The 24,634-nt window shown below is 38.4% G+C and overlaps 1 protein-coding gene across 3 annotated transcripts in view; it reads right to left on the reverse strand.

Annotated features, from left to right (window-relative positions):
* Window positions 1–24,634, reverse strand: part of GRXCR1 (glutaredoxin and cysteine rich domain containing 1) — a 316,157-nt gene that overhangs the window by 269,990 nt on the left and 21,533 nt on the right. Inside the window, exon 3 of one of the 3 annotated variants that reach the window (XR_009259610.1) lies at window positions 20,557–23,196. The exons of the other annotated variants lie outside the window; for them this stretch is intronic. The gene's annotated coding sequence lies outside the window, so the exon portion shown is untranslated. Of the gene's footprint in view, window positions 1–20,556; window positions 23,197–24,634 lie in introns of those variants that run through there. 3 annotated transcript variants of the gene reach the window in all.

The raw sequence follows: 24,634 nt of genomic DNA on the forward strand, positions 1-24,634 counted from the left end.
ACGTCTTATTCAATGTATATTTCCCCAGAATCTAGTGAAGTACAAAGCAAATATTTGCGGACTAAGTTAATAAATTAGAGCAAATATTGGAATACCTTTGTAAAATATCACCGGCACATTACATGTACTAAGATGACTCAAGGCCTATGAAATATTATCCTATTTTATAGCATACTAAAAGGTAACACTCAACAAAATAAATTTATAATTATTTCTTTGAATGAAGAAATGTCTTGAATTAGTGTTAGAAGGTGGAAGAGGGTCAGTAAAATATCTTCCAGATGGAGAAGGCACTTTAAGACCAACAAATGAAGCAAGCCACTCCATACCATTTACACTGGTGTGTGTGTGTGTGTGTGTGTGTGTGTGTGTGTGTGTGTGTGTGTGTATGTTTTGAGTAACTTACTGACACGGGGGATTGCACAGATGTAGGATGCAGGCGCTAAACTCATTCTTCACCCCCAATCTTCACAGCTATTCTCTGCCCATTCCAGACCTTAATCTTGAGCTATTATGGAGCAAGGGGCATGGTGGTGAGGTCACAGGGTAGTTATCTAAAGTGGATCTTTGTGCCAGTCATCTAAAGTAGAGCCTTCTCAGTGCAACTTGAATTCTGGTCAGGGCACACATTAACTTCCATGGGGCCTAGAACATAGAACCCTGAGGGAGGTCATTGCATGGACATGAGCAAGGTAGAGGGCCAAAGATGGAGTCAGTATTGTCCACACTCCTATGGGCAGGATTAGAACTCTTTGAAATTTAAACACACACACACACACACACACAAAGTAGATTGTACCGGTTTGGGGAGACTAAGTTGGAGGAAACATAAGGAAAACATTCAAAATTGTGCTGCACAACCTTTACCAATTACCTTTAAACTGGCATGAACATTGATGCCGCTTTTCTATTTTCATATAATTAAACTACCTAAATAGCACCTAACTAGTGAAAAAAAAAAGATTATTAGGTTCACTACCTATTCAGTTGATTCCCCTCTCTATGCTCCCATCATAATTGTGTTGGACCATTTATCATGGTATACTATAACTGATACTATAAATTGGCCTCCTTCCTTCTTCCTTGAGGGCAGAGACAGGTCACATTCAGCTCTGTACTCCCAGGAGCATGTAGCAAATACTCCAGAAAGGATTTATTTGCCCAAGACCGAGTAACCAATGTCTACTGAGTAGCTTGTTCCATTTTGCAGGATATTTACGTCCCAGTTATTAAGTGACTATGTCTCAGCTCCGAAGCCACCCTTCTATGTATCCTCTTTTGCCACCTGGACTTAGCTCTGCCAAGAGGGACAGTGGAGGGAGGCCTCAAGGTGCGGGGGGAGGAAGAACAGACTTGCTCTTTCCTATCTGCTTCTCCTCCAGTGAGCAGTTCTTTCTTGTAGCAGCTGCTGAACCCAGCTGGTAGTTTTTCCAGCGCTTACAGAACCAGCTTCAAGTCCCACCCTCTCCAGGGACTCCAGGGACACCTCCTGCTCAGGCCTCTCCCTGGAGCTCGGAGACACCAGCACCCCCTGAGCAGCACACCTCCTCCCTACAGGTGTGTTCCAGCCCTACAGGTGCCTTCTAGAACTCTACATTTTAGAATTCCAGCCTCACTCCCTTGGTCCCTCAACCCTAGCTGATCTTTGGCAATTGCTTCCTCCAGAACACATTAAAGCCTCGTCTGGCCCTTTCAGTTACCTAGTTAACAAACTTATGCCTAGTTAACAATTTTTTATGTTGAATTTCTGTGTTCCAATTCCTTGGTCCCTGACTGATGGGATTTAAAATTCCCCCATTTTACTAATTCATGGCATTAAACATATATACCACGGAGCTAATATATTGGTGCTCCATTCTGGGAAAATATTGTTTTATATATTATTTTTTGAGGAACTCTGGAGCTTAGTGGCACTTGGGAGAGGGGTAGCATAGGACCATCCCTGGGGGGCTCTCAGCCTTTGCACTATTACTCTCAACTAGCCCACACTTGCATCAGCAAAGCAAAATCCCTACAGTCATCTGGGCCCTTTCCTGAAAAGGCGATTTAGCAATCATCCATCCTTACATAAACATGCCTCTTCGGGTCTCTCACTCCCCCAACCTAAGGCCTTCTTTTTTTTTTTAACGTGTATTTATTTTTGACAGAGAGAGCACAAATGAATGGGTAGGTGCAGAGAGGGGGACAGAGGATCCAAAGCGGGCTCCATGCTGACAGCAGAGAGCCCGATGCAGGGCTCAAACTCATAAACTGTGAGACCATGACCTGAGCTGCAACTAAGTCACCCAGGTGCCCCCAACCCAAGGACCTTTTTAAAGCCCCCTCCATCAAAGCACAATAGGCCTGCAACAGCAATTCCAATAATGATAATTTTCTCCCTCTTGCTTCAATTCCAGTGATGTTTCACCATCCCTGAGAGTTTGGTGCTCCAGGCAGCTACTCAGCATCTCTGCTCCCCTGATGCACTCCTACAGACAGGCATATGAGATAAACTGTTCCGCACAAAGTAGAAAATCAACTTTTTATATTTCTGAGGATTTTATCTAAAAATGACCTTCTACAGACAACACACTGGATTATAACAACACCGAGTGCTAGGCATGGATGCAGCAATAGGCACAGGCTATCTCATATAATACAACCATGAGAAAGATACCGTCTCTGTCGTTACTTTTCGTGTAAGGAAGCTGACGCATACAGAAGTTATTTGATCTGCTGATTTTCCTTTACCTCAAGACCTAATACAAGCCATCTGGCTTTTAATCTTTCTACTACTGTAGACGGTTCTCACACCAGACCTCGACAGTGAGTAATTCTGACCTGGTGTCCTCACAATTCTCTGGAAACCAAATGCAATTCAAGGCTTCCATTTCTGTAACTGTTTGGGTTCAACACTTTCCGGAATTGTCTGTGAGTACTAAATAAATCTGAAAATGAAATGCTTTCAAGAAAACTTTGTTCAGCAACAGTATAAGAGTGGACTTTTAATTAGAACCACATAATTTGGCTTTGAACCAGCTACCTTCTTGGGAAATTTATGACAGACTTTAATGACAGAGTGCCAATTCTTTTTGTAGTCGCTATACCCAGTATGGGGCTCGAACTCAAAACCACACGATCAAGAGTCACACACTGTATCGAGCCAGTCAGGTGCCTCAACACAGCGCCTATTCTTAAGGTGACTGACACACGAGACTAGACACATAAAACAACTGCACGTGGCCAAAACAGAAAGTAAGTGCAGTAGACTCAGTGTTGGAGACCTCCCTGAGGACCGCACGCATGAACGCCTCATGGAGGAACCAAGGCCGAAGTTGCCCGATAACTGCTATAAGTTTTTAACTGGTACAAGAAATTGAATAGGCAGAGAGTCAATGTTGTCTGACTTATATCAAGTTGCACTCTGAGAGCAGAATTCTATATCTGTGTCTTTCTTTAAAAGAACAACAAAAAATAAAGAATTTAGTCAATAATCTGACACTGTCAGGCAGCGGTCTGGAGATTTATTATCTAGAACTATTGCAGAGGATGTTTGCCAGAACTTTAAAGATGGGCCAAATTGTATATTGATTTTCAACTTTCTTCAATTTACTTCCATAGACAGTGTCTCTAAGCAATGTTAAAATTGTACGATCTGAAAGAGCATTTTGATCTACTTAGTCCAGAGAGTTCAAAAGCAGAGTCCTACAAAACAGAAGGTGTTTAAGTGTGTGTGTACGAATGTGTGCGTGTGTGTATGTGCCTGCGGGGGCATGCAGGTCCTGGCCCCCTTTGCCCACAGATCAGTTCCTTGTCCTTCCCCTCTCTGCTTTGTACAGCAATGGGGCTGCCCTGTGAGGCTGTATTTCCCAGGGTCCGCTGTTAAATGGCTGCCCGCTGAGGGCAACCAATGAGAGGCACAGGAGAGAGACGGGAGACCTGGAGGAGGGAGAAGTCAGGGTATTTCTTCCCTTAGTCAGTATCTTCATGGCTCCAGCTCCTGCTCCACAGACCCACTACGGTTCAGGATTCTGCTGGGTGATTTCAGACTCTGGTCTCTGGTAACAGCATAAACTCCCTTTGTTCAAGGAGGGTAATGTCTTCCTGCGGCTACTAATCTCTGACTTCTCTCACCGTCTCTGGTTGGGCCTCTCAACTCCTTCCTGGCCTGAGTAAATTACACTGTCCTCTGTTAAAAACATCAGTAGTTCTGTGTTACTGAACAGTGATATGGAAGGGAAGGCGTTCCTTTTTCCCTACCACATGGAAGGAGCTCCAGTTATGAAATAATCCTGACTTCTCTCTGTCCTGTACCGACTTACCCACTGACAGAGGAGGTAATGAATTTAACGAAGAGTGTGCAAGGAGAAATCGGGCACACAGATCCCAGCCTCTCTCCTTCCCCTTTCCTCTTCAAGTCAGCCCGCCCTCAATGAGCGTGTGTTCTGTTCTGCTCTCAGCCACATGGTGAGAGGGTCTGCCCCTAAAGAGGATTCTCGTAGGTTTCCAGAGCTGACTGGGGCTGCAGAAATCTGCCTAATTTTAAATTTCTGAATTAGGAAGCCCACCTGCCTACAGATGCAACTACATTGTGCTATTATCAGCATTACCAGTATTAAAGGTAATGTTTTGATTCTCTCATCTCTATTACTGTCACTTCTTATATCTCAGTTGGTTCAAAACTCACACAGGGAAAAGGATCCTTATCTGGACTCCTCAGCAAAACAGCATACATAATATTTATATACATGTTATATTCTGATTAATTGTATCCCTAAGTCACTAAATCAATTAAAAATAATAGCTGACCCTGTTGCTTGCATTGTGCCAGGAATTATTCTAAGTGTTTTCCATATAGCTCATTAATCCTCAAGTCAATGCAATATGTATTGTGAAGATTCCAAGTTTACAGCCAGGAAAACTGAAACTCAGAGATGTTATATAACCTGTCCAAGGTCACACAGATAATGAGTGATAGAATCTGTAATCAAACTCCAAAAGTTGGGCGGTAGAATCTCTACCCTGAAGTCCCATCCTATGCTGCCCACATTCACGTTTTAACAAATGATTCTGTACTTCACCTAATGTGATTTCATTTTCAGTCCCAGATATATTATTTTCAAATACCTCGTGTAAACCAGAACATAGTCTCCGTTTTTGCCTTGCCGCAACTTTGACATAAAACTCTATATTATTTCCCTCTCCAAAAAGAATGCATTTCCTTAAAGGGCATTATGAAGCAGTGTAGATTTTACCAAAGATTTCATAAGAAACAGAAGAAGGGATTTGCACCAAATACCTCGTGGCAGACTGCAGTGTTTTACGCAACGGCTGCATTCCTAAATACTCTGATCATTCTACTCTGGCAACTTGGAAGATAGTTATTCCACAGATTTAAGTGCAAGATCAGATTATACTATTTAAAAACATTTTGACAGGAAAGCTTATTAATATTTTAGGCAACACTTTCAAATTCAAGTAGTTTAGAATTGCACGAAATAAATAATATGTATATGTTGAGGCTTTCTCAATAATAGAGTTTCCTTCTCCATCCCACCACAGAGCAAGCTAACTCTTGCCTCCAGTCCCCTGTAATCTTAGCATCCACCTACTCCACACACAAAACCTTGCATCCTTTACTAAACATCTGCAATTTACTCCTGCTTCTGCCTCCAGACTTGCTTACCTAAACTCCCACCAAAAAGTTCAACAAACAGAGATCTCCCCAGCCACAGGGCCCACTCTACTTAGAAAAAGGAAAGGAGTGAATAGAAGTAAATAGATTAATTCAGTGTTGTATTGGAGCCAGTTTATACTGGTTTGCAAGACCAGTTGCTAAATTTTCAGGAACTTTGCAAGAGTTCTTAAACACAACTGTTATTAAAAAACAAATTACATAAATTTACAATGAAATAAATTGCATTAAAACAAAGATAATAATCAAAACTGATCACTTCCTTGTTATTTTACTATATTTTACAATTATGTGTGATCTTGAGATTATTTGCATGTATTGTATCTTTAAGGTGAAAATATCATATAAAAGTGTTCTACCATGCATCACTTCCCAACTCTGTGTTCAATGACATCATATGGGTAGCTTGAAATGAGCTATGGTAGAGTACTGATGCTTGAGAAATTGGCAAAAGTTTAAAATTAGTCATTATTCTTTCCTGGGGAGTCTACTGCTAAACATTTAGCCTACCACTAGGCAGTTGGTTGATAGGTAGATATACAGATGCATACATATATAAATAGATCAACACTATTTGCCTTGCAAAACACCTCTATATTTTCTTTAACAAAAATTCTTCTAAATTTCAGCTGAACTACTGCATATTATATGTATTTCCCATTGGAATGTAGCACACATGGTTTCATACAGGGCACAAAAGCAACACTCAAGCAACACCCGTTTCACAGAAACAGACAAGAATAGGGAGGGCAACTAACTTTACAAACCACATAGACTTGGCACAAGTCTCTTTGAAGAGTTTGGGGGGAAATGCTGAGCCAGCACAAGCCCCAGGGAGCACATTTATATATGCTAAATCATAGGTGGTCAGCATAAACATTCTCCAATAGTAGGGTACACTTAGAAACCTCCTCTCTAAATAAGAAAAAATGATATTTTAAATTGCAACAAAGGGTAACCAGTTCTACATAAGACAGCAAGACCAAGCAAATTCGCAAAAGCTGTCAACTAGAACACTGGGGGCTGATTTTGTGGGGCAATCCTCTCCAGTGCCAACCTCAGTAGACCAAATTGTTTTTGAAGACTGTAATGGCACCGCATATTTCTGGGTTTTAATGACAACATACAGCAGAGACTGTAGCTTGAGACCCCAAGGAACAGAGGCAGCCCTGCTTCATGCAGTATTCCAGGCAGCCTGTGTCTTCTATAAGAATACTTGCAAATAAAAAATACCTTTTTATACAGAACTTTAAAATGTTACCTGTTATGGCTATAGTTCTAAACATTAAAATAAACATGGGGGAGAAGCAATTAAACTCACATACTTACCATGTTCAAATCACTGTTCTCATCACCAGGGAGATCCACTTTGCAGATATTTACCTTACACTCGTAAGTGTCACCTGGATAATCTGCGTAGCCAGCTTGAGATACAAACATGGAGTGCTCCTTTAATAATCCAATTACCCCACGCCTGAATTATCTGAGCTCTTTCTCCAGCAGAAATCTAGGCGTGCGGGTGAGGTGCTTACTCAGTTTAAGGAAGACCACATTAAGTTCATAAGACAAAACTGGTGAGTTTGATCAGGACGCTATGAGCCTCAATTTATAAGTTTCTGTATTTCTTTTGCTAGTGAAATTGAAAATGGGTCCTGGTCTCTGGCTGCTAAGTCATCCTTGCTGGGCCAGATCCTTGCCAAAGGCTGCAGTGATGCCTTATGCTTAGGCTCCCAAGGTTTTACCTCCTTTCCTTTGTACTCAGAAGCCCATCATGAATGGGGGTCAGGATCCAAGCCAGGATGCCAGGTCATAGAAGTTTCCAGTCCAAACTCAAGCTCTGTCAGCACCAATCAAATCCCACATATAGGGACAGTGGCAATGATTCTGGGTCACTAATCAGGACCATCTTCCTTCACGGTATTCTTCCCTTTCAGGTCTTTCATAAGCTTTAGTGACAGAGGGCCAGTAAATCCATCAGGAACTTTTCAATCCATCAGAAAAGTTACCCATTAAACCTTGGAAGGAAAGAGGATGGTACCTCAGCAAGTCTCCTAGGATAGTCTTTGGATGTCTGTAAACATACCTAAATCTTCCCCAGGAATGAAGAATGCATGTTAAGGAATCCCAGAGGGCTGGAGGCTCAGATACTGTCCATGCTGTAGCTGCGAACTCACATTTCAGTTAAGAGGGAATGCTTAAGTTATTCTCCCAGAACAGAAAATCTGCTGTGAGGTCATATTCTGTGTCTACAAAGACATATGGGCTACGTTGGCCCACTTAAAATGTACAGTCTCACCAGATATACTGCATCTTAAATAATTCAGAAAGTAATCTGGGCTGTGATAAATGTGTACACAAATTCAGTAGGAGCACAGAATACAGGGCAATTAAGTTTGACTGCATAAATAAGGAGAGCTTCCCAAAGCCAATGATATTTGATCCAGGAGTTAAAGTGTGGATTATGAAAACAGAGTGAGGTGCTATGGACAAAACAGCTCAAGGGAAAAGGATGTCTAAATATTTCAAAGTAAAGGTGAACCATTTACCAGGGTGACAGAAACACAGGGTGTGTGGGTGGCCAGGAATGAAGGGAGCTGATAAAGTAAAGTTAGAAGGAGACTCATCTTCTGTTCAGCTTTGAGTAGCATGGTAATGAGTTTGAACTCTATTCTGAAGCCACCAGGAAGCCACCCAAGAATTAGGAGCAGAAGGAGTAATGTGTTTGTGTCTGTAATCTAGAGAGACAACTGGTACCTATGCAGAAGGCAGACAGATGGGAGGCTGGAGACAAGACCCCGAAGCCATTGTCAAGGTCCAAGGGAGAGAGAGCACAGCCCTGAAAGGAGAGGCAGTGGCAAGCAAAGGGAAAAAGTGGATTCTAGTAATATTTCAGGACAGAGTTAGAAAACACTAGGAAATAATTGTATGGAGGGTGAAAAGCAGAGGGAAAAGTCAGAAATGGCACTGAGGTTTGTAGCGAGGGAACTGGATGAAAGCTATGCCATTAACTGCACTAGGAACCATTAGAAGAGGAGACTTGTAATGGGGCCGCCAATGATGGGTTTCTTCTGGATGCATTGAGTTTGAAGTGCTTGCAGGACATTCATATGGAAAAGCACTTTCTAAATTGGCATTTAAAAAAATGCTCGTTTTTGCTTTTTGGCTCAAAATGGTAATAACTGTGCTCTAAGGACATCAAAACACTCTCTACAACAACATTTTTTAATACATGCAAATATTCTAAAAAAAAAAATACATGCAAATATTCTGCCACAAAAACATTTCTGGCACCAAGACAGAATAGATAGGTTGAAAATACATATTATACTTTGGGCATTTAAATAATATATAAAACACTACAAATTGATGGGAATGAAAAAGACTATTCAATGAACAGCAGGGATTCACAGTTTGCTATTTGGGAACAACATAGATTTAGAGCCTTACCTCATAACATCTACCAAATTAAATTAAAGAAAAAATAAAATAGAACATAATTAAGGCGAATATTTATGCAATTCTGAATCTCAGGATGGTAATTATCTTGTATACTTTCAAACAGTAGAACGAAAATTACAATGTTTATGATTAATAAGTTGTATGTATGTAAGCATTTTATGTCTCTTTCAATAAGAATAATAATTAAGCTGTCATTAAATTCTTCAATAAGAATTCAAAAGACTTAGAATATATTGAGATTTTAAGTGATAAATATGACAGAATAAAAATTAGCATTATTTAAAAATAAACATCTAATATGATTGCTGAAGAAAAAAACAAAATGGAACAAGCTAGGGATAGACAATAAATATTTATCTTCACTTAAAATGAAGACATTTTACATATTTCTTATAACTGTATGAGAAAACTTGATGCTAGTAAATTTGCAATAAACACTCTCAAATATAGTTGATAAGAGTGTAAATGTTTAACGTTTTAAAAAAGTAAACTGGAAATATTTATCAAATCTATGTTTGCCCAATTCTACTAACACAATCTAAAGAAACCATTCAAAATGCAGACAATAAATGTATACTGTGAAACACATAAATACTTATCTTTAAATACATTTAGATTTATATATTTCAAAGTATATATGCTACTGTTTGTAATCATGAATAATAGCAAACAATGTAAAAGTTGAAGAGCCTTAGATGTAATCATCTTAGATTTAAGCAATATAACAGTCTGAGTGTAGGAGATGGTTATATTTTTTTAAATTTCTTTTTTATTATTTATTTATTTTTGAGACAGAGAGAAAGAGCAGGGAAGGAGCAGAGCGAGAGGGAGACACAGAATCTGAAGAAGGCTCCAGGCTCTGAGCTGTCAGCACAGAGCCTGATGTGGGGCTCGAACTCAAGAACCATGAGAGAGTGCCCTGAGCTGAAGTCGGATGCTTAACTGATTGAGCCACCTGGGTGCCCAGTGTAGAAGATGGTAGAAAGAAAGGAAGAGAAAGAGAGAGAGAGAGGAAGGAACCAAGGAAGGAAGGAAGGAAGGAAGGAAGGAAGGAAGGAAGGAAGGAAGGAAGGAAGGAAGGAAGGAAGGAAGGAAGGAAGATCTACCTGTGTAATGTGTGCAAATTCCAGATTCTGCCACTAAAGGGAAGGCGTGCGCTCCTCTCTCTAATTTCCTTCCTATTGTCTGGAATGTGGGAAGGATGGTAGAAAATAGAAGCCCATGTCAATGACAGCAAATCCACAAGGTAGAGCGAGCATCTCCGACACTGAGCTCTCCCCATACTGCTCTTGATGTCTGTACCTGCTGTATACGACCTCTGGGCATCTACTGAGTCAATGTTCTAAATGACAACACTGCATAACTGTATACATAATCAGCTACCAAAATTAGTAAGCTTTTCTCACTGATCAAAATTTGGCCACACACCTGTGGAGGTTTGGGTACATCTTGTGCTAGAGCAGATAGATGAGAAAGAGTGTGTAATCTGTGCCCCATTCTTCTTGTACCATTTAAAAAAGACCAGAATCTCCCTTTAAAACTGTCATTAACAAAATGCATTGAACTATCACAGAAAACAGATCAAGGTCTTAAGGAAAATTTGCCAACTGTGAAAATAGTGTACAAGTTGACAACTGCCCCTGGAAAGTATGAATAAATAAAGCCTCTCAAGCAAACTATGAAAAGTTATGGCAGGGATTGCTAATTGTGCCTCAATCTTCATCTTCCCCTATTTCTTTGATAATAGAACCACCAATATTTAACTGGCGACAGGGCTGCCCAGAATGAGATTTACATTTCACAGTATTCCTTATAGCCAGACATGGCGATGTAACTAGATTCTGGCCAACAGGATATAAGCAGAAATGGTCTATGACAACTCTAGTATGTGTTCTTCCTTATAGGGAAGGGTGTATCCTTCCTCCCTCACTCTGGCTCAAAGCAGATGTGACATTTGTATCTGGGGCAGTCATCGTGGATCCTGAGTTAGAAGCTGTATGTTAAGACGACAGAGAGACCTGATGGAAGGAACCTGAGTCCTCCATGTTTGTGGAGTTTCCTTATTAGTTGTAGATTGCCTACTTCTGCTTCCTGTTTATGAGAAGGAGAAATAAACCTCTGCCTTCTTTAAGCCACCCTCACTTTGGGCTTCCTGTTAATCCTAAATATGACAAAGATCAGAAACATATCATTATTCTGTGCTCCCAAAAGTATCAGGAGGGAATCCAGACAATATAAAACTTACTACTATGAAAAAAAATCAATGCATAATTAAGGGAATTTAACATGGGAGCCATTATCCCAGGTCAGCAACACCTCAAGAATATCAGTTACAAGACCTCAAGAATACCAGTTAGTTATTTCTTTATCTCTTCTTTTAGTTCTCCAAATTATAAATCCTGTGATCCGTAAAAGTTCCTCAGTCATAGCCTCTCCTGCTGACTCATTAAAAAAACAGTGAAATCACTGCTTTGTTATTTTATAGTGTACTCTGGAGAATTAACTTATCCTCCTATGTTATAAGAGAAAAATTAAAAATATAGCTACTTTCAAAAATCAATTGTAAAGATTTGCAGTGCCATGAAAAATCTGGCAATTGGCCCAGACTGAAATGTATTGAATATTTTGTTGAAACCAGAAAAACATGCCCCAGCTGGACAGTGTGAGAAGAGAAGGACCTACTGTATATATTTCCTGGTCTCTCCATGCTTGAGTTCTAGAGAGAAATTGCCTGCTAAAAAACTAATTTCAAAAAGGTTACTGTTAGTTACTCTAACACTCACTTCAGGTGTGTGAACCATTGAAAACCACAAACGATGACAGGATTTAGGCATGTCTCCAGGGTAGCATGTTAGGAGTCACAGAGAAACAAGCCATCTGGCCCATCTGGTATGGTAGTGAGGCATTTAGTGGGGATGATGGCAGAAATGAATCAGGCATAGCTACTGGAGAGTACAAAGAATTCAGAAGATTGAGGGAATTTGATTATCTATAAATGACCTATATGTATAAGTATTGCTACTCACATACACATAATAAAAAAGAAGTTCAACAGGTATGTCTCAAAAAAAAAGTGGAGTAACTATCTATTATCAATAATCCACCATCATTTCGTAAATTTCTCCCTAAGGGATACAAAGACAACTAACTTCAGTGCAATTCAAAGATTACTAAACATCAGTAACCACTCTGAGCGTAACAATAATGGCAATATAATTTTATATAAAATTTGCTTAAATTAATTGTTAAAATATTAAAGTCTGATAAAGAAATAGACTAGTTAACTGTTGCTTTGCCTTGTTTCCTTCTGAAGGGAATAGTTTTCAAAAGCTCTCAGAAAAAAAAATCAAGAAGTAACAATGAGAATCAGCCATATTAATAATAAATAACAATGTGTGAAACTAAAGAAAAGACACCCATTTAACATGGAGTCAGGGGGCGCCTGGGTGGCGCAGTCGGTTGAGCGTCCGACTTCAGCCAGGTCACGATCTCGCGGTCCGTGAGTTCGAGCCCCGCGTCAGGCTCTGGGCTGATGGCTCGGAGCCTGGAGCCTGTTTCCGATTCTGTGTCTCCCTCTCTCTCTGCCCCTCCCCCATTCATGCTCTGTCTCTCTCTGTCCCAGAAATAAATAAAAAACGTTGAAAAAAAAAAAAACTTTTAACATGGAGTCAGGAAGCCAAAAGGGGGCCCTCTCACATATCACTACTTGTCATCAATGGCAGACCCAAATGAAGAGACGTACCTTACATTCCCAACAGGAAAAAGCCTGTTTTACTACTCCAGAAAGAGGGAAGGTTTTCCCTTTGTCTGACAACAGCCCAGCCAATGAAGAGACTCTAAAACTCAGCCAATGAAACACCACTACACTTTCGACTCCTAGTTTACTCCACTGGGCTTTTTGTTTATAACAGCCCTTCCCAACTACCCACTCTCCTCTATAAAAGAGTGTTACTTTCTTTTATTCTCCAGACTTACCTATGGCTTTGGTTATCACATGCTTGCCCCAAATTGCAATTCCTCTGCTATTCCTGAATAAACCAGTTTTGCTGGTAAAATAACTGGCTGTTTTACTTTTAAGGTTGACCTATTGGATGATGAAAAATTAATAGTACCGGATGCCTCTTTTAAGGTTGTTTTTTTTTTGTTTGTTTTGTTGTTGTTTTTTTTTTTTTTTTATTAATCCCTTAACCTATTGTGGTTAAGCTTTTTTGGTCCCTTGAAAGGCACTGATTATTATTACAAGATACCTTAACATGATTTCAGAGAGTAAATATAAAGAATAGTAAAGTTGAAAGTAGTTTAAAAACAACCACAAATAGTACTTTTAAATGGTTTTCTTTTGAAATTCTAAAATTTAGGAACTAAAAATGAAAGTAGACATACCCCAAACTAAGATTCCATTAATAATGTGTTGTTCACTTTGAACACCAGAAATACTTCTTTAAACACAGGCACTACTTTTCATCATAAAGAGATTTGAAAACTCTCTTTCCTCTTCTGGAAGAGACCAGGAAAGATTAAAAATGATAATCAATTCCTGTCATTTTAATCAAGGAGTATAACCTTTAAACCTTCACTCTCCCTCCCCATGTCTCCTTCTGACACAGTCATATGGAACAGCACTTAAAAGAGAATTATTTCAGGGGTGCCTGGGTTGCTCAGTCAGTTAAATGTCTGACTCTTGATTTTGGCTCAGGTCATGATCTCACAGTTCTCCTGAGCTGGAGCCCTGCACTGAACTCTGTGCTCACAGCAGGGCACCTGCCTGTGATTCTCTCTCTCCCTCTTTCTTCGCCCCCTCCCTTGATCTCTCTCTCTCTCTCTCTCTCTCTCAAAATAAATGAAGATTTTTAAAAAAAAAAAACAAAAATTACTTCAAAAAAGAAAGAGAGAGAATTATTTCTAAATTTCACCAATATTGTGGCCAGGTTTAACATAGGCCATTATGTGCCCTCTGTGCAAATTATAGAAAGGCATCCTTTCTTCCAGACTGAACCTCTTGATCTTTGCCCCCGTACATAGATTGCCACCCAGAGCATGGCCCCCACTCTCCTCCCAGCCAGGAGCCCTAGTGCAGGGCACAAACTGTCCAACAGTCCACGGCAGCCTTGCTTGCACCTAAAAGATTGAGATATTTTGCCTCGAATTCTTTTCTCAAAAAACTCTGAGAAATTTCCATCCCCTAAGTGGTTATCCTACACTTATACATCCTTTAATGAAAGAATCAGGAGAATAAATTCCTGGGAGCTTTACTTAAAGTAACAGATTTGTTCTGAAGTTTTGCAGATGCACTTCTAATATCCAACCCACTTACCCAACCACTGATTTAAGCTTTTTCTGAGCTTTACCAGCACTTAGAGGGCACAGTTTTCAAGAAAACCAGAAGAAACACAGCTAGGAAATCATTATATTCAGCTACTTTGATTTTTCTTAATCTCTATTTTGAAGATAATCCTACTTTTCCCAAGTTTTTTTTTTCTATTGTGCTTTTTAAAGTGTATGTAATATTAATTCACAAGACTAAGTCTAAATGATAAGATCTTTTAAAATATTTATTTATTTTTGAGTGTAAAGCATGCACATGCATGTGGGGGAGGGGCTGGAGGAGGGGGGGCGGGAGGGGCGGAGAGGAACAATGGATCCAAAGCAGGCTCTGTGCTGAGGGCAGAGAGCCCTAGGCAGGGCTCAAATCCTGAGATCCTGACCTGGGCTGAAGTCAGAGGCTTAACCGATTGAGCCACCAGACACCCCCCTAAGATTTTTTTAATAATTTAACTTTAACATGGCATTTTTTATCTAAAACAAGTCTACTTTTTAAATAATGCTTTGAGTCTCTTCAAAATAATGAAGTAACTTACTACCTTTAACTCAATTCACTCACTCTAGCACAAATCAAATTTTATTTTCTCACAACTCATGCTTACATTTTTCATGTATTGTAAAAGTTGTCTCTAACCACTGTAATCTATTTTACAACTTTTATTCAAAAAACATAAAAGAGTCTCTGAATCTTCGTTATTTCTTTTCCCCTTAGCAATATTAAAACCTGATGATGACTCATATTTCAGAGAAAATATAGAGATCCTCTTCTCATAAAAACTGAATATGTATAGATATAAAGCATAATTATATAACATATACCATATCCACATGTATATAAAATACTTGTTGAAAACCACTAAACTCACAAAAATGTAAAAATGCACCCTAATTCAAAGCAAATTTCTCTTAAAAGTAAAAGTAGGCTATAAATACGGGAATTGGGGGGGAAAACACGATCTAAAAGATTCTCTCTGGCCATCTTTCCTCCCCTGACTCTGCCCAAAATCTCTCAACAAAATCGTAAAGAGTAACAAAGACTAGACCAGTAAAGGGCTGATCTGTCCCATTGGCTACACAAATCATCTTATCTCTTCTATTTTTTCTATCTAGTACAAACCCAGTGACCATATAGTATCATTCATTAAAAATTATGATGCATTTATATTTCAAAAAATGATAGATTAACCTTAGACTTAAATAAAAAAATATTAAGAATAATGTAAATTATAGTAAATGGCGATAACATATATAGACATACATATTCATATCTATATTTGTATATACATACCTAATACATAATACACACAAAATAAAGGGGAGAAAGGGGGAAATGATGGAACAGAAGAATGTCAGTTAATAAATGTAGAAATAGAATTAGAAAGGGGCACCTGGGTGGCTCAGTCAGTTGAGTGACCGGCTTGGGCTCAGGTCATGATCTCACGGTTTTTGAGTTCTAGCCCCGCGTAGGGCTCTGTGCTGACAGCTCGGAGACTGGAGCATACTTAGGATTCTGTGTCTCCCTCTCTGTCTGCCCCTCCCCTGCTCATGCTCTGTCTCTCTTTGTCTCTCTCTCAAAAATAAATAAACATGAAAAAATTTAAAAAAAAAGAAATAGAATTAGAAAAATCACCATTTTGCAACTCCCTATGTGAAACTGATGCTTATACCATTGAGTGAAAAGTTGAAAAAAAAAAGCTGAAAAAAGCATCATCTCACATATCACTTGGCATTTACAAGAGGAAGGGATTCCTTTATGTTGCAGACATCTAGCAGACAGCAAATAAGTAAATAACCAAATTGTTTGTAATCTAGAATGGCACAAACAGACATCATGTGCTTCCTAACGTGATGCAACAGGAAATACACAAATGGGAAGTGGGACATTCTTCTAAACAATGAGCCCATATTCCAAAAATGTCAAGGGCATGAAAGCAAACAAAAAAGACAGAGGGACTATTGTAGATAAAGGAGATTAAAAAGACATGACAGCAAAATGCATTGCATGATTTTTGTTGGATCTTGAAGTAAAAAACTATAAGGGACTTGTTCTTTAATAATTAAAGAAATTTGAATATGAACTGCCACTTTTTTTTTTTTTTTTTTTTTTTTTTTTTTGAACTGCCACTTTAATAGGGTGTATGAGTAGTACTGTGGTTGTGTAAAAAAAGTTATTCTTCTTGGAGGTACATGCTAAATCATTTAGAGGTGAATTGTTATAACATCTGCAACTTATCTTCAAATAGCTCAGGAAAACATGTATGATATGCAAACACATATACACACGGATATACACACAGGAAGAGAGAAAAGTTTATGTGCAAAAATGGTAACTGGTAACTCTAGCAAAAACACGTGTTGCTTATTTGACTATTCTTTTAACTTTTATAGCACTGACAACTGTATTTCTTTTTGTTTGTTTATTTATTCTGCAAAAGAGAAAGTAAAGGAGCAGGGAAGGGCAGAAAGAGAAGGAAAGAGAATCCCAAGCAGACTCTGCACTGCCAGTGCAGAGCCCGATGAGGGGTTTGAACTCACGAACCATGAGATCATGACCTGAGCCAAAATGAAGAGTTGGAGGCTTAACGGACTGAGCCACCCAGGCGCCCCAGCATTGAGAATTTTTTAAATAAATTGTGGAAGAAAAAGAGCTAAAGGGAAAAGGAAGGAAAGTTAGTTGATCTGAAAGTTCTTCCAGATAATTTCATATAGAAGGTAGCTCCTATTATATCATCTAAATGCTATGTGAGAGGTAACATATATATCATGGTACAATACTTGAGGACATATAATAGGAAAGCGTAATAACATCTGAAGAAAATGTCCAAACAGATTAAGTCAAAGATTAAATTCAATTAACAGTTAAAATTATCTGGAGGCAGCATGGCGCCTAAACTGTACCATGTAACAGTGAATTTTAAGCTCAGCTTTGCTCTTTATTAATTGGGCATTATACCTAACACTAACCGGACATTTCTTGATTTTTTTTTCTGTAAAACAAAGATAATATTTCTTGACCCATACAACTGCTCTGACAATGAAATGTTGTAATACTGCAGGTCCATGAATCTCAAATGTTAGTTGCATCAGTCACCTGGATCCAAGACCTGTCCCACTCCAAGTTTTGTAATTCAGTAGGTCTGGGATGGAGCTCGAGAATGTGCATTACCAACAAGTTCTTAGGTGGTTCTGGTCCTGCTGGTCTGGAGACCACACTTTGAGAATTCTGGCTACAAATATTCAAATTAAAAAATATGCATACCCCACCAACAACACTACAGAGAGAAAGCTGGCCCACCACCCCTCAGAGTGGCATCTATTACCTTGAATGTGCTCCTTCACCGCCCTATTGTGACTTGCACATAGGTTTTCTTCAGTTGGAAGATCCTCACTATTCCCATCCCTACCCTGACCCTAAACACACTCCCTTTTGCCTCTCACTTGCCAAGAACCACACACAGCATGTAAATTGCACTGACTCAGTTCCACCACTGTTTCTTCTTTGGAAATAGGGATCATATGTAAAACAAAACAAACACATACGTATGTTTATATATATGTATGTATATACATACACATGTATACATAAGTTTGTATATATTTATAAATATACAAAATAAAACAAATACACATAAAATAAACTTGGTCCAAGAAAGAGAAGTCGTTCCATAGAATCAAAAATCCCTGTTAATGATGTCTATTAATATTGCTCCAGCGGGTAAGTGAGGTCTGCTTCCCTCTGCTTAGGACTCCCCCAACAGCCCAGACTGATGACTTCCGTTTGCTTCAACCTTCTCTAGATTCCAATCCAACAGCAACACCTGGAAGAACGAGCTCTGGAATCGGTCTGTTCCATCGGTCAGTGCCTGGGTACACGGTGTTCAGAGTGAACTATACCTTGTGACAATGGACATCTAGCATAAATCCCAGAGCCAGCACACCTGCTGGATGTCTGCCCTGATTCCTAACTTTCATCATCTCTTGTTAGACAAAAAGTACAGCTGGGAGTGTCATTCCGATGTTACTAGATCCTTCTCACCCCACCCCAGGGGCCTGACCTCGGGATGGTGAGACAAATCAAAATCCTAGTACTGGACTCAGAAAGTTCATTGCCATGGGCTTCGTGTGTCTTGGCTTAGATCCTCCCTTTTCATACCACTGTTCAGATCAATTCTAAGCTTACTCTGCACCTTGATTGGGGTTTTGGGGCCTCAACCCCTCATGGATGCTTATCAGAGGAAAAGAACAGCAGATTAAAGAGCGTGGGTTCCAGAGATCCAAAGAATCCTAGTGCAATTACTAGCTAGGAGGCTTTTAAGGTCACTTGAGCTTCAGTTAGCTAATCTGTACAATGGGAAAAAACATAATTTGATTCATAAGATTAAAGGAGATAATGTATATAAAAGCACTGAGCTCATTATCTGACTACAGTAAGTATATGTTAGATTTAAAAAAATAATACTACTGATTTCAAAGGGACAATGACAATTGATAAAGGAAGGAAAAAGAAGAAAAACATTCCTATTGGTGAAGTTAAACCTTTGGCTATTCCCTGGCCAGCTTCTGCTCCACATTTCTCCCTCTACCTTAAACTCTCCCCATGCTTCACAGGCCAGTAATAGGACTTTGAAAACTAAATTAAAAATCTTTCCAATGGCTATCTTAAATTCTAAGATTAATGAATGGACATTCTGTTCCTCCAATGGTAGAAAGGCCTTTTAAGGAGTAATGGGAACAATTACTATGCTTCATGGAATTTCTTAATGGTGGAGATGTTTCCAAGGCCCTCTTTATGCAGGGCCCCGAGTGTGGAGGTTGGAAACATTGCTCCTCATAAAGCTAGAACACAGTGCTCTATTCTGCAATCTCATGAGATGGGATCCTAAGTGAGAAACCTTGTGCAGTAGAAGAGAAAACAATGGACCAAGTTAGCACAGCTAGATTTCAGTCAGGGGCTCTCACCAACAAGTTGTATGGCTTTGGACATTATTTTGAAGTTCTCACTTTCCTCACATGTAAGGTAAATATTCATTCTATAGGATCTCCTCTACCTTTCACAAATTATCGTTATTTCTGTTTTAACTTTGGCCCTGGATTAGCCTTCTAACCTGGAAGGAGAATCATATGATTGACATACAGGTTTGTTCAATTCATGAAAGTCCTGACCACAATTGTCATGAACTACATTGAATAGAGAACAGAAGAAAATAATGCTTCATTAAAGTAAGTTTTATGGAAAGGTAGTTAAAAACTTCGTGGATATACACTTACTGTATTGACATTTCTATAGCTCCATTTATGCCCTAAAGAATAAAAAGAAATGCTTTTAACCTTTAAAAGATTAGTCAGGTGACAAAACAGGTTGAGCAGCATGATTTTATTTTTAAAGAATACAGAGAGAGTTGTAAACACTAAGGTAATAATGGTATTTATCACTCAGTGATACCTATAGATTTTTTAATTTTTTCTTTTCTTTGTCAATATTTTCTACCATATGCATATTTTGTTTTTGTAATAATAAGGAAAACAAAATATTCTGAATCCTGCTCTCTCTCTTACACTCTTATACAGTTTCTCTGCCTGGAAAATAGTTCAGAATATTATACTTCTAATCTTTTCATGGCTAAAAAGAAGAAAAGCCATTCATAGTTCCCTAGCATGCCTTCCAAGCAGAACATTTTTTTCCAGGAAACTCTACCCCAGTCCTTTAAAATTCTCTTATTGAGGTCCCTTAAGTTGCTATCCTTAATTGTGACTGTTTCTCATAAAAAGTAAGTATGTGTTCAGCCTGCCGTCAAAAGGTGTTGCAGATTTCAGAGCTCAGATTCACCTCTTTTTCCTTGAACTAGTTAGGGAGGTTTTTACATTGAGTCCCCTTAACAGCTTGAAGGGAGCAGAAAAGTAGAGAGTTGACAACATGGATCCGCTCCAGGTTGAATCATGACTCTGCTATTCTCAAGCTGTGCAACCTTGAGCCTTTTACTCACCCTCTCATATCCTCAGTTTTCTCATCTGCAGAGTGAGTATACAATGTTGCTAGGCCTAAATGAAATCCCACTTGTAAAAAGGCACATTTCAGTATCTGAACTGAAGTTCAGATAAGCAACAGGTGCTTATTGGAGCATTTGAAGGCCCAATAAATTTAACTATAATTAATTCTAAAATAAAAAGTAGGCTCCTTCCCAAATAACTTTAGAAACTAAACTTTGACAGTCCGATCCTAAAGACAATCCCATTCTCAGCTTTTCCCTATTTTTTTTTTAATTTTTAAGTTTATTTATTTATTTTGAGAGACAGAGACAGAGAGAGACAGAGAGAGACAAAGAGAGACAGAGAGACAGAGAGAGAGAGAGAGAGAGAGAGAGAGAGAATCCCAAGCAGGCTTAGCACTGCCAGCTCAGAGCCCAATGCAGGGCTTGAACTCTGAGATCACAACCTGAGCCGAAACCAAGAGCTGGATGCTTAACACACTGAGGCTCCAGATGCCCCAGCTTTTCCCAATTTCTGAGAGCAATAAATACACTTGAGTAACACTTTAGGCAATATTTCTGCTTTGATTTTAATATATTAAAACTCTACCTACAGTTTCTAAATTTGAAGATCCTTTAAATGCTCAAATGAACTATTCCTATTTCTTAAAAAGATTATTATTTCTCAGAAGTATAATTAGTTTCTAATCTAACCATACAAACACAAAATTTTTCGAGCTGGAAGAAAATTTAGATGTAGGCGTATCTTTTCCATTCAGACAGATGCCTGTTAATCTAAACTAATGTTTACATATTCAAAAATTACTTTTTAACTTCCTAACACTGAAACAAAAACAGGACCATTAAATAGAATATTCAATGGGGATGGCACACGGTCTGTTAGTACATAAATTTAATCTCCCTAAAGTTAATTATCAAACTACTTCAATAGCAACCGATGGAGTAATCCAATATAAAATGAGGACAGAGGGATGCTGGAAGGACCGTTTCCATTACCTTAAATATTTCAGACTTACTTATTAATTCGTTGTTCTCACAGAGTAAATGATGCTAATGGTTACTCTTGCCAGTAATGCACTAGCCCTACTATGTGAATAGGGAAAGTACTTAGCCCATCTTTAAAAGTGGTTTATAATAATACCTACTTCACAGAGACATTGTGAGAATTAGGTGAGAAAGTATAGAAATAATTTAGTAGAATCTGAATATAATAAGGGCTCATTAAGTGTTATGCAATATTGTTATCATTACTTTTTATTGCTGAGAAAAATATAAGCACTGGACAAGTTAATTCATCAAGATTTTTTTTAAAAGAAGACTGTATCAGAATAATTTCCCACGAAAAGAACAATGTATCCTGGTCCATTTTCAAAGTTCATTCCTTGACAAATTATTCCTCTTGCTATTCCTTGGCCAGCTTAAGAGAAAACCTCTTTAATTCCCCTACTTTGGTTTTAAACCAATGGGAGTTATATTCACCTGGTTGAACTCAGTCCTTCACAGTGGGTAATTAGAAATTATTTTTCTTTTTAATCAGGAAACCATTTAAACATAAGAGAGTACAAAAGATAATGTGAAAGACACGTGTAAATGAAGTGATGCTAAAATGCCAAGTTTAACGTATGTTAATACTCTGCTTTCTCTACTTCAATTCTTACTTTGCTTTCTAAAAAGTGAAATGCTACAGATAACATCTATATCCTCAACCTGCCATTTTCTTCCCCAGTAGTAACTACTATCCTATTGTTGGTGTGTATTGTGTTCATGGCCTTTTTTTTTTTTTACTTTTATTATGTACCTAGATTCAATAGTACTATTGCTAAATTTTACATAAATTATACTTTAAGTATCGTTTACAGTGCACTTTTTTTTTCTTAACTCAGCATTGCATTTTTGAAATTAACTGTCTACTCATGTAGACCTGGAGCATTCATTATAAATCTTGCATACTAACTGTTTGAATAAACAAAAATATTCACTGAGTTTTTTTAAGTTTGTTTACTTATTTTGAGAGAGAGAGAGAGAGGCAGAGAGAGGATTCCAAGCAGGCTCAGTGCTTTCAGCGCAGAGCCCAACATATGGCTCGATCCCATGAACCCCGAGATCATGACCTAAGCAGAGATGAGAAGTCGGACACTTAACCAACTGAGCCACCCAGGCGCCTCTATTTATTCATTGTTAAGTGGATTATTTCCTGTATTACAAATTTTCTGAAAGAATATCCCTGTGCACAAATGCCTGGGTTGTTCTAGGGTAGAGAGATGGAGTAGTGTCTTGGTAAGGTAGATGATCTTCAACTTTACAAAGGATTCCCAAATTGCTCTCCAAAGTCATCAAACCAAGCTATACTTTAAGCACCATGTGTGTGATTTCATTGACCCCCACCCCCTTACTATTATTTGGTATCATTATATACATTGAGTGTTTCTTTTCTTTTCTTTAATGTTTTTATTTATTTTTGAGACAGAGAGAGACAGAGCATGAACAGGGGAGGGAGAGAAAGAGAGGGAGATACAGAATCCGAAGCAGGCTCCAGGCTCGGAACTGTCAGCACAGAGCCCGACGCGGGGCTCAAACTCACAAACGGCGAGATCATGACCTGAGCCAAAGTCGGATGCCCAACCAACTGAGCCACCCAGGCGCCCCAATATTGAGTTTTTCTAATTTGCTCTTGATATATATTTTCACATCTGCCCTTATTACTTGCCAATCTAATCATCTGCCAGGAATCTCATATCATTTTCTGGAAAAAGTCTGTAATACAAGAAAAAGAGCAAATGAATGCATGATTCTAACAATTCAACAATTCATGAAAGATATCCTTTTAAATGAAAAGACAAAATCAAGGAAGGAAGGAAGGGGATGAATTAACACCTGAAAGTATAAATCTTAACCAAAAAGCATGTTCCTCTGATGAGGTAGCCAGAGGTAAACCAATACAAAAGAAATCTTAAAGTTGAATTTCTACTCTGCAATTTAGGACCAACTGGATTATACTAATTCTTAAGAAACCACAACAGCTGTAATTTCCTCTTTGTATCTTTCAGAAGCAGGGTAGAAATATTTAAAGCCCAGTGTAAAAATTAATAAATATTGCCTGTTGAGATCTCATATTCCATTTAGCTGGCAAATCAAGATTAATCATTTATATATCAGATGAGGATAAATTAATGAGCTCTGTGTACTAGGTTGCTTTCATATAAAGGGAACTGAATACAAATTTTTCATGTTACAAATGTGCTCGCTACTGGGCCTTCATAAAAATAAAAACCACAGTGGTTTTTATTTATTTTATTCATATAAAAACCACTATGAATATGAGTGCCAATATTGTTTTATACAAAGGAATATTAAACACAATAAACTACTACACATTCTTGCCTACCAATATTACACTCATCTCCAGAAATAAGTATAGTAAGTAACACTTGCCTAGATAAATGTAATTTTTAATTTGTTTTGTTGTTGTTGTTGCTTCTGTCATTCTTGTTTTGGTCATTCTATTCTTGTTTATACTTTCTACCAGTGAAAAATGATAATATTCAGCTGTGTAAACTGTGTCTTCATCTGTTCTAATCATTGGGATGTATTCTAGGTAACCTTACCACAAGTAACATAGAAACTTCTAGAAATAATGTCTATACAGATATATGGAAAAATAAAGTTGATGCCTGGTACTGGCACATTACATTCTAAGGTAGCCACGAAATTGCTTGGATCTTGATCACAATAAGATGCTGGAATATTAAAAATAATTCCATAGTGCTTTATTAATTTCACATGAGATAAAAGGACACTGCATGTCCTTCCATTTTCATAACTTGTTTCAAAGAGGGAGTAGGGAAAAGACTGCTTTGATTTAACAGCCTTTAAAAAAATTTTTTTTTAATGTTTATTTAAGAGAGAGACACAGAGAGACAGAGCATTAGCAGGGAAGGGGCAGAGACAGAGGGAGACATCGAATCTGAAGCAGGTTCTGGGCTCCTAGCTGACAACAGCAAACCCAACGCAGGGCTCACAAGCTGTGAGATCATGACCTGAGCCGACGTCAGACACTTAACCGACTGAGCCACCCAGGCGCCCCTTAAAAGCCTTTTAAAATTGACAATGCTTGATCACTTGGTGTTCAATAGAGTCAATAATTTAACTAAAGTTGTATTCGTAAGTATAATCATTTACTAAGATATGCTTT

Source organism: Neofelis nebulosa, chromosome 3, assembly GCF_028018385.1.
Source record: "Neofelis nebulosa isolate mNeoNeb1 chromosome 3, mNeoNeb1.pri, whole genome shotgun sequence".
Lineage (NCBI taxonomy): Eukaryota > Metazoa > Chordata > Mammalia > Carnivora > Felidae > Neofelis > Neofelis nebulosa.